The sequence below is a fragment of the Psittacula echo genome (assembly GCF_963264785.1).
Source record: "Psittacula echo genome assembly, chromosome: 3".
Taxonomy (NCBI): Eukaryota; Metazoa; Chordata; class Aves; order Psittaciformes; family Psittacidae; genus Psittacula; species Psittacula echo.
In genome coordinates, this window is record NC_137736.1 from 104,121,481 (window position 1) to 104,130,428 (window position 8,948).

An 8,948-nucleotide genomic window follows, 5' to 3' on the forward strand; every position below is an offset into this window, starting at 1 on the left:
CAACGTCCAGATTCCAGCTAACACCTCATAAGCTCGTTCTATTTATCTAGGTCATTTGTCATGTACTTCTTTAGACAGAATTGTGTCATAGCATATATCGTTGTCTTAGTCTTCTACAATTTTTAGTATAAATTAATACCTCATTTGCAATAAAAAAAATATATAACATCAGATCACAGAATTTGTTGAAGTTTTAGGCAAATATTCAGATAAAACATTTAGTGTTTGCTCTGCAGTTTAGCATTAGGTTGGCTAAATTTAGAATAACCTGGTGCCCTGGGCTGAGACAAATGAGAGCGAACATTCTTCCTGTATCCAGGGCTAAAACAACCATAAGTCAAAAGAAGCTTCCTACTACTGAACTGTCTTCTGACAGTTCCTAGATTTCACTCAGCCCAAAATCTAAGGAGGAAAGCTTTGCTGAATGCTTATAGTTGTAGTTTTTTCTTTCTTTACTTTTTTCCTTATGATAATTTACAGCAAGAGAATTCAGTCACACTCTCTCCTGCCTGGCTTCTTTTGCAGTCCCAGCGTGTGAGCACCTCTGTTGGGTATTTTGTTTGAGAAGAGTATTAACTCTTTTGCTTCAGGCTGTCACGTAGACTGGGAGGATGGACATCCTGGTGGTTTTGCATAGAGGGGCTGCTTGGGGCCTGCAGTAGTGAGAGTGCTTCCTCTGCGCATAAGTGTGCACACCAAAGCATGGCACTGCAGTCAGATACCTTGCTTTAGCCCTCTCCTAGTTTGGGGAGTACCATAATTCCTCCTGTGCATTTATTTTGTTTGTAGCTCCACCAACAGCAGTACTGTTCTCTATATGTAATGCCTGAGGAGTGAGTTGAAAAGGGTCTGAATTCACTAACAAGACTTTGGAAGCCTTCCCTGCAGACCAGAGCTGTGTTACTTATCATCTCTTTCAAAGCATTTCTGTTTCTATTCAGATGTTTGACACACCAATTTCTGTGTTTAAAACATGTCACCTTGCTCTCATCATAGTCAAGACTAATTTAGGGCTAAATCAGTTGCCTAAACATTTAGCACCATTTGAGATGTCCCTCTAGCTGCCACTCTTCAAGAGTGGGGATGTCCTCTGTAAGTTCACATTTAATTTTTTGGAGAGCTAACTAAGAAAGAATAGGAAGTGGAATTCAGTCCTTTTTGCACTCCATGGGCTTCAGCTATTCCTTTCTTGGATCCCAGGGAGCAGCCTGAAACAGCCCACTGGCTTGCTGCATGTGCTAAGAGCAAATCCTGCTCCCACTCAGGGAGCATCTAGCAATGAAGCAGTCAAGACAAGGTGTCCACATTTGCACCACAGACCTGCTGGTTCTGCCATTAACAAGAATGGCTTCAGTAGTAAATAAGCTTCTGCTAAGAGACAAGTAATCAAATCGCTGAAGCAGAGACCAGAATGCAGTATATCCTGTCCTAACAGGACAATTTACCTGCGTAGGTTCAGTGTTGTTTGCTGTTTCTTGCTTGCTTGCCCACTGTCCTCTGTATGTTATAACATGTCCTTTTCTCACAGTATTCCCACATCTCTTTGTATTTGTTTTTCACATGCATAGTCCCTCTATATACTTCTTTTTGACGGTATAAACATGCTTGGGACTCCTCAGACAATTTAGATCTTTACATGCTCCAGCTAGTTTCATCTGGATTTCATGTAAAATTGTCTGAGGAGACCAGAAACATTTCCTCCCCTTTGGCTCAGTATTGACATTCATATTGTTATTTTTATCTGTTATCAGTGCATAGTGTCCTTAAAATCAGGGCTCTATTGTAGAAAGCATGGTACAAATATAATCAGAAAGCATATAGATCTTTACACTGAGTTATTCAGGGATAAACTATGTAAGAAAGGGAGTTCTCAAATGGACAGTGAAGAAAAGAATGAAACTATTCAGACATCTACAGGTAGTCAGTCAGTCTGTGGGACTTTCAGAAGTGACTCACAAGAAACTTGGAAATATCTGTTTTCTGAATATGACCTACATTTCTGCTGAAAGAGCGATCTCATACCTCTTGTGTATCTCTTGCTTCTCTTCTCTTGAGGGTAAGAAGTTACTGCCTCCCCTCTAGCCTCTGCCTGCAGAAACTGTCTATAGGGCTAGCTCTAAATATTAGTGGATATACAAACGTATGCTCTGGTATGCTAACATTAATTCACTTGACTTCTATTTTTCTGTGTCAACATGGAAGAAAGTGGATACTATTTGCAGGGACTATCAGCACAGGAAAGCAGTAGTGTGACTGTAATAGTACCACAGCTCCTTCATCCAAAAATCTTAAGTTTTGTCAGAAATCCAAATAGAGTTGCCATTCGTTTTGGAGCTAAACCCAGAGCTGTCACATAATTTCTTTAACTTCCTCACTGGAAGACCAACCCCAAATATGGCCTCAACCTTTGCAAAGCATAGCTAGGAGCCAGCTAGCCTTAAATTGTTACCTGGAAAACTACTGGAACAAATTCCTAAACCTCTCAGATCGCAAGAACTTGAAGGATAATACGGTAAAAAATCCAGGTCAAGATGGATTTGTCAAGAGCAGCCACATCACTCAAGTTCCATCTTCCAGTGGGACAACAAAGCCTAGTGAATAGGGTAGAAATAGTAGATATGTACGTCTTGACTTTAGTAAAGTTTGTGGCAGAGCCCCTTATTTTCATATGTAAATTTTGAAAATGTTGTTGAAGTGATTTTATGAAGAATTTGCTTTTAAAATGACAAATTGGGAGGCCCTCTAAAAAGTCTCTCTACATTAATATTTAACATAAACCTTGATTATGATGGTGAAATAGGGGGGTAGTCCCATAAAATTTATATATGACAGAAATATGAGAAATACAACATGCACTTAAGTGGTCAGAAGTAGAATAAAGAATGAACTTGATAAAGTAGAGGACTAGTCTGAAATAAATATAATGAAATTTAATAAGGTCAAGTGAAAAGTTCTCCAGGAATAAAATAAAAATTAAATTCATAAATGCAAAATGAGAAAAAAAGCAGAGAAACTGGTTAGTCGGCAACACCGCAAGCAAGGCTGAGGCGGCTTCACATGAGCTGAATCCTTGTTTGAGATGCTGTCACTAAAGAGACACATTTCATTCTGAAATCTCATTACATACCAAAGTTATTGCTAATTAAATATCAACATGCAAATAATTATTAATGTGCTACGTAATTATTATACTCCTTGGAAAAAATGGTAGATACTCACTGACAACATTATGTCTCATTTTGAAAAACATCATTAAAAAATGTGATAGATTAGATATTACAAAAACTTCTTGTCTGTCAAGATATTTGAACACTGGATTTAGTCATTTCTGGAGGTTTTGGAGTTCCTGGAAGTTTTTGAAGAGCAGATCCAGTTAGAGAAGTAGCCCAGAAACTGTGTTTGACCTTGTTTTGGAGCTAGGGAATGAAGTCAATTACCTTCTGAGGTATCTTGTTTTTTGTTTCAGTGGCTTCCATGATTTCTTCTAGGGCTTAAAGAAGTGCTACTGGATACATAGCTGTTGTTTTATTAGTCAACAAAAACCTTAAAAAAGATCAGATACAGTCAGAAGAAATGTGTAGTGCCCACTTGCCTATATCTATGATCTGTCTCACTAATGTGACTAGTTTTTATTTTGGATCAGTTTGCAGCATTTTCTAACTGCACATCCTGATTCCAAGTCCGTGATGCATAGTCACCTGCATCTTTTAAGGACCACTGGTTCATTGATTCAAGCCTATTCCTATCTGTGCACATTTAACTGGCCACTGCCCTGAATTGTTTTCCTAGTCACACTAATACAATTTATTCAGATATAATTTCAAATTGATGTGGAAGCCATAACTTCTATTTTTAAATCCAATACTCTAGTATAAACATTTATCACTCATTGTCTTTCTAGACAAACATGAACTTAATAACTTTTGAATTCATGTTGAACTGAACTCTCAGTTTTCAGGTGAGCTTGTACTTAGCTGACTACTGCGGACTGAACAATAATTTGTCATTCACCATTGACAATTATTTTTGTAGGTGAGATACATGTGTCTGGGTATTTTGAATAATAATGATGGTGAGCATATTTCCCAAAGTTATTCACTTAAGTAGTGAGTAGCTTCAAGAAATATTTTGAAGAGGAAACAGTGGCAGAGGGTCACTGATGGGAAAACATTGACTGCCTTTATTCGTGGAAGAAGCATTTGTTAAGCTGATGCAAAATGAGCACTGAAGATATTAGGGGGCCTAAAAGGATGATGGGGAGGGACTCTTCATTAGGTACTGTAGTGATAGGATAAGGGGAAATGAGTTCAAATTTAAACAGAGCAAGTTCAGATTACATATAAGGAATAAGTTCTTTACTGTAAGGGTGGTGAGGCATGGGAATGGGTTGCACAGGGAAGTTGTGAATGCTCCACCCCTGGTGGTGTTTGAGGCCAGGTTGAATGGAGTCTTGGGTGACATGGTTTAGTGTGATGTGTCCCTGCCCATGGCAAGCGGGTTGGAACTTGATGATCTTAAGGTCACTTCCAACCCTAACTATTCTATGATTCTATGATTCTATGATTCTATATGTCTTTTGGAAATGGAGCACTAAAGAGAGCCCAGAGGTGAATAACTAGAAAAATCAGGGTGCAATCTGCTGATATGAATAAACGCCTTCTGGCTGTGGAAAATTTAACAAATATGCTGTATCACAAATACAAGGTAATAATAATTTATGTTTTACAGATCACTCCAGAGGGTTAGGTTACATAATCTATCAAAATCTTCATTCACATTTCCTTAAAAATACACTATTTTATAGAATGGGTAAAAGGGTGGTGTCATAGTCAGGGGTTTGGGTGTCTTGAATGTGAGGCCCAAGTTAGTAGGCCAGGTCTACTGGGGGCTGGTGGAGCTGACCTGACAAAGAAGAGGAAGAGTGGTTTTGGTAGGAGGCTTGCCAGAATGGTCAAGGTTTCTTTAAACTAGATGTGTTGAGGGAGGGGGCATTGTTTCTTCCCATCACACCCAGTCAGGTGCCAGCACCTATAATAAATGCTCGGAGCGATGCAGAGATATTCCAGCCACTGCAGCCAGTGAGCCGGCTTCATTTGGAGCTTGACTCAGATGCCTCTATACAAACGCCCATAGCATGGGGAACAAACAAGAGGAATTAGAGATGTGTGCACAACTACGGGAGTATGACATAATAGGCATCACAGAAACATGGTGGGATGGCTCCTGTGACTGGAGTGTTGGAATGGAAGTTTACAGGCTCTTTAGAAAAGACAGGTCTGGCAGGCGGGGAGGGGGAGTTGTTATTTATGTTAGGGATAGGCTGGAGAGTATGGAACTCTGCCTGGGAATGGGTGAGCAGTCGACAGAGAGTTTGTGAGTCAGGGTTAAAGGGAGAACAGCTATGGGAGAAATTACTGTGGGGATCTGTTACAGAAGGTGGAAGCAGGGACAGGCGGCCTGGGAAGAATACAGGGATGTAGTCCGGGAAGCTAGGGACCAGGTTAGGAAAGCTAAGGCCCAGTTAGAATTAAACTTGGCTAGGGATGTGAAGGATAACAGGAAGGGATTCTGTATGTACGTAGCAAATAAAAGACAGACTAGGGACAACGTAGGCCCCCTCCGGAAGATATCGGGAGAACTGACTACCCAGGATTTGGAGAAGGCTGAGGTTCTTAATGACTTCTTTGCCTCAGTCTTCACTGGCAAATGCTCTGACCGCACCACCCAAGTCTTGGAAGGCAGACACAGGGACTGTAAGAACGAAGACCCTAGGCCCACTATAGGAGAGGATCTGATATTTGAAAAGGATATTTGAAAGATCATGGCAGTCAGGTGATGTTCCCAATAACTGGAAAAAGGGAAATATAACCTCCATTTTCAAATGGATGACCTGGGGAATTACAGACCAGTCAGTCTCACCTCTGTGCCTGGCAAACTCTTGGAGCAGTTTCTCCTGGAAAGCATGCTAGGGCACATGAAAAACAAGGAGGTGCTTGGTGACAGCCAGCATGGCTTCACTAAGGGGAAATCCTGCCTGATCAATTTAGTGGCCCTCTATGATGGGGCTACGGAACTGATGGACAGGGGCAGAGCAGTTGACGTCATCTACCTGGACTTGTGCAAAGACTTCGACAATGTCCCACACGACATCCTTGTCTCTAATTTGGAGAGACATCAATTTGATGGGTGGACCACTCGGTGGATAAAGAACTGGCTGGATGGCCACACGCAAAGAGTTGTGGTCAATGGCTTGATGTCTGGCTGGAGACCGGTAACGAGTGGTGTCCCTCAGGGATCAGTGTTGGGACTGGTCTTGTTCAACATCTTTGTTGGTGACATGGACAGTGGGATTGAGTGTGCCCTCAGCAAGTTTGCCGATGACACCAAGCTGTGTGGTTTTGTTGATACGCTGGAGGGAAGGAATGCCATCCAGAGGGACCTTGACACACTTGTGAGGTGGGCAGATGCCAACCTTATGAAGTTTAACTGTGACAAGTGCAAGGCCTTACACCTGGTTTGAAGCAATCCCAGGCACAGCTACAGGTTGGGCAGAGAAGAGATTGAGAGCAGCGCTGTGGAGAAGGACTTGGGGGCATTGGTCGATGAGAAAATGAACATGAGCCGTCTGCAGTGTGCGCTTGCAGCCCAGAAAGCCAGCCGTATCCTGGGCTGCATCAAGAGGAGCGTGACCAGCAGGTTGAAGGAGGTGATCCTGCCCCTCTACTCTGCTCTCAGGAGACCTCACTTGGAGTATTGTGTGCAGTTCTGGTGTCCTCACATTAAAAAGGACATGGAAGTGTTGGAACAAGTCCAGAGGAGGGCCACGAGGATGATCAGGGGACTGAAGCACCTCCCGTATGAAGATAGGCTGAGAAAGTTGGGGCTGTTCAGCCTGGAGAAGAGAAGACTGCGTGGAGACCTCATAGCAGCCTTCCAGTATCTGAAGGGGGCTTATAAGGATGGTGGAGAGTGACTCTTCGCTAGGGACTGTAGTGACAGGACAAAGGGTAACAGGTTAAAACTTATACAGAGGAAGTTTAGATTGGATATAAGGAAGAAGTTATTTACTGTGAGGGTGGTCAGGCACTGGAATGGGTTGCCCAGGGAAGTTGTGAATGCTCCATCCCTGGCAGTGTTCAAGGCCAGGTTCAATCGAGCCTTGGGTGACATGGTTTAGTGTGAGGTGTCCCTGCCCATGGCAGGGGGGTGGAACTAGATGATCTTAATGTCCTTTCCAACCCCAACTATTCTATGATTCTATGATTATTATGTTATAAATATACTGTTCCCCTAAACTCTTACCTCAGGAACCCTTAGATGATTACTGAGATGAATGAATGTATGAAATTTCACTGATACATGAGGAGAGTTATCAATAAACCAGTGTTACTTTTTTAACCCATGCTTCATCTCAGACAGTAAGTAACATTCCCAATGCGCTACAGGGCACTGCACTTCATCCGAAGATGAAGCATGCAGAAAATGCTCTTCTCATTTGCTTTATAATTACAAGGGTAAGATATGCAGCCTTAGGGCTGTTATGCATACCTGCATATTGCAGAGGTATCTTTCTCCTACACCTTTTTGCATTTTCTCTGCAAGGCATCATTTGTATTGTCTTACATCCTGCAGTTAATGACTTGTTTGTTAAAAGTTTGAGAATTCCTGCTTTAAAGAAGATTTGTCTTCATCTGTCTTGGCTAGCAGAAGCTGGGCCAGCCAGGCATCATATCTGATGGGGGCACAAATCTATAATGAAGTGCAATGGAGTGTGTGATTTATATTTAGCTACATGTATTCACAGTTGCTTAAATCCTAGTTTATATAAACTGTGAAAAATATTAAAGAATCATTAAGTAAGAAAGCTGGCCTCATGATTTTTCTGTCATGCAAGTACGTGTTAGCAGATCTAGACAGCTCCCTTATAATGTAAGGAATCAAATTAAACCCGAAAGCAATAATTTATTTTTAACAAGCAAGTAATCATGCACTAATTCAACACAATATTTAAGCATCAGCTTAACTTCCATTGAAAATTAGATAATTTTCATTTGGAAAAGGGGAAATAAATATGTGTACCTACAGACCCAATATAGGAAGTTTATAAATATCTGACAGAACACTGTTTCTCATAACAGGTGCTTATACATAGACTAATTCCTTTAATTTTAGCCATTAAAGTTTCAAAATTTAGTGTGATTGAATCTGAAACTGCTTGTGAAATTTGTGAATGTGAAAATCTTAATACTAAAAAAATACCATAATCAATGCAAGAAAAATGCAAAACAACGTCTGTTAATTTTTATCAGTAAATGAGGGCTAAGATCCTTCGAACTTCTCTCTAAACTTCCCAGTGAGACATCTATAATTCAACATTTGGCTACTTTACAAACACTGAAAAAACCTTCCCATCCTCTTCCCTGGTGTCAACAAGAGAGAAAATTAAAACACCGCCGAAGAAAATGACTAGAAGTCAGGTACATCAAGTTTTTCTGGATGAATAGTAGGGCTGGTTATCCAAGATGAGGGAGCAAACTGAGGTAAACAACACTGAAGACAGCAAGAAATGTTGAGAGTGAACTGGAAGTCTTGTTCTGCTTATGTTATCAGTGTCTGCTCAATTTCACTAACAAAAAGATATTTATTATTCCAGTTGTGTTTGCTGGATAATGATTGGAAAGAAACTTCATCAGGGATAATAGTAATTGATAACCAGAGATTCCAACTGTGGCTGCAGTTCAACAAAAATGCTTCAGTATCTTGTACATCTGAAGTGAAAAACAAGTCCTTTGCTATTGCATATTGCCCATTTATAGCCTTACTGCTGCACCCTTTTGCTCTGAGATTTCAAAACAACCCATTTTGGTAAAATGAGAAAAGCAGACAGACAAACAAAAAAACCAAACACAAAACCCCTTTCCAACTCCAGGGAAAAAAAAAAAAATACT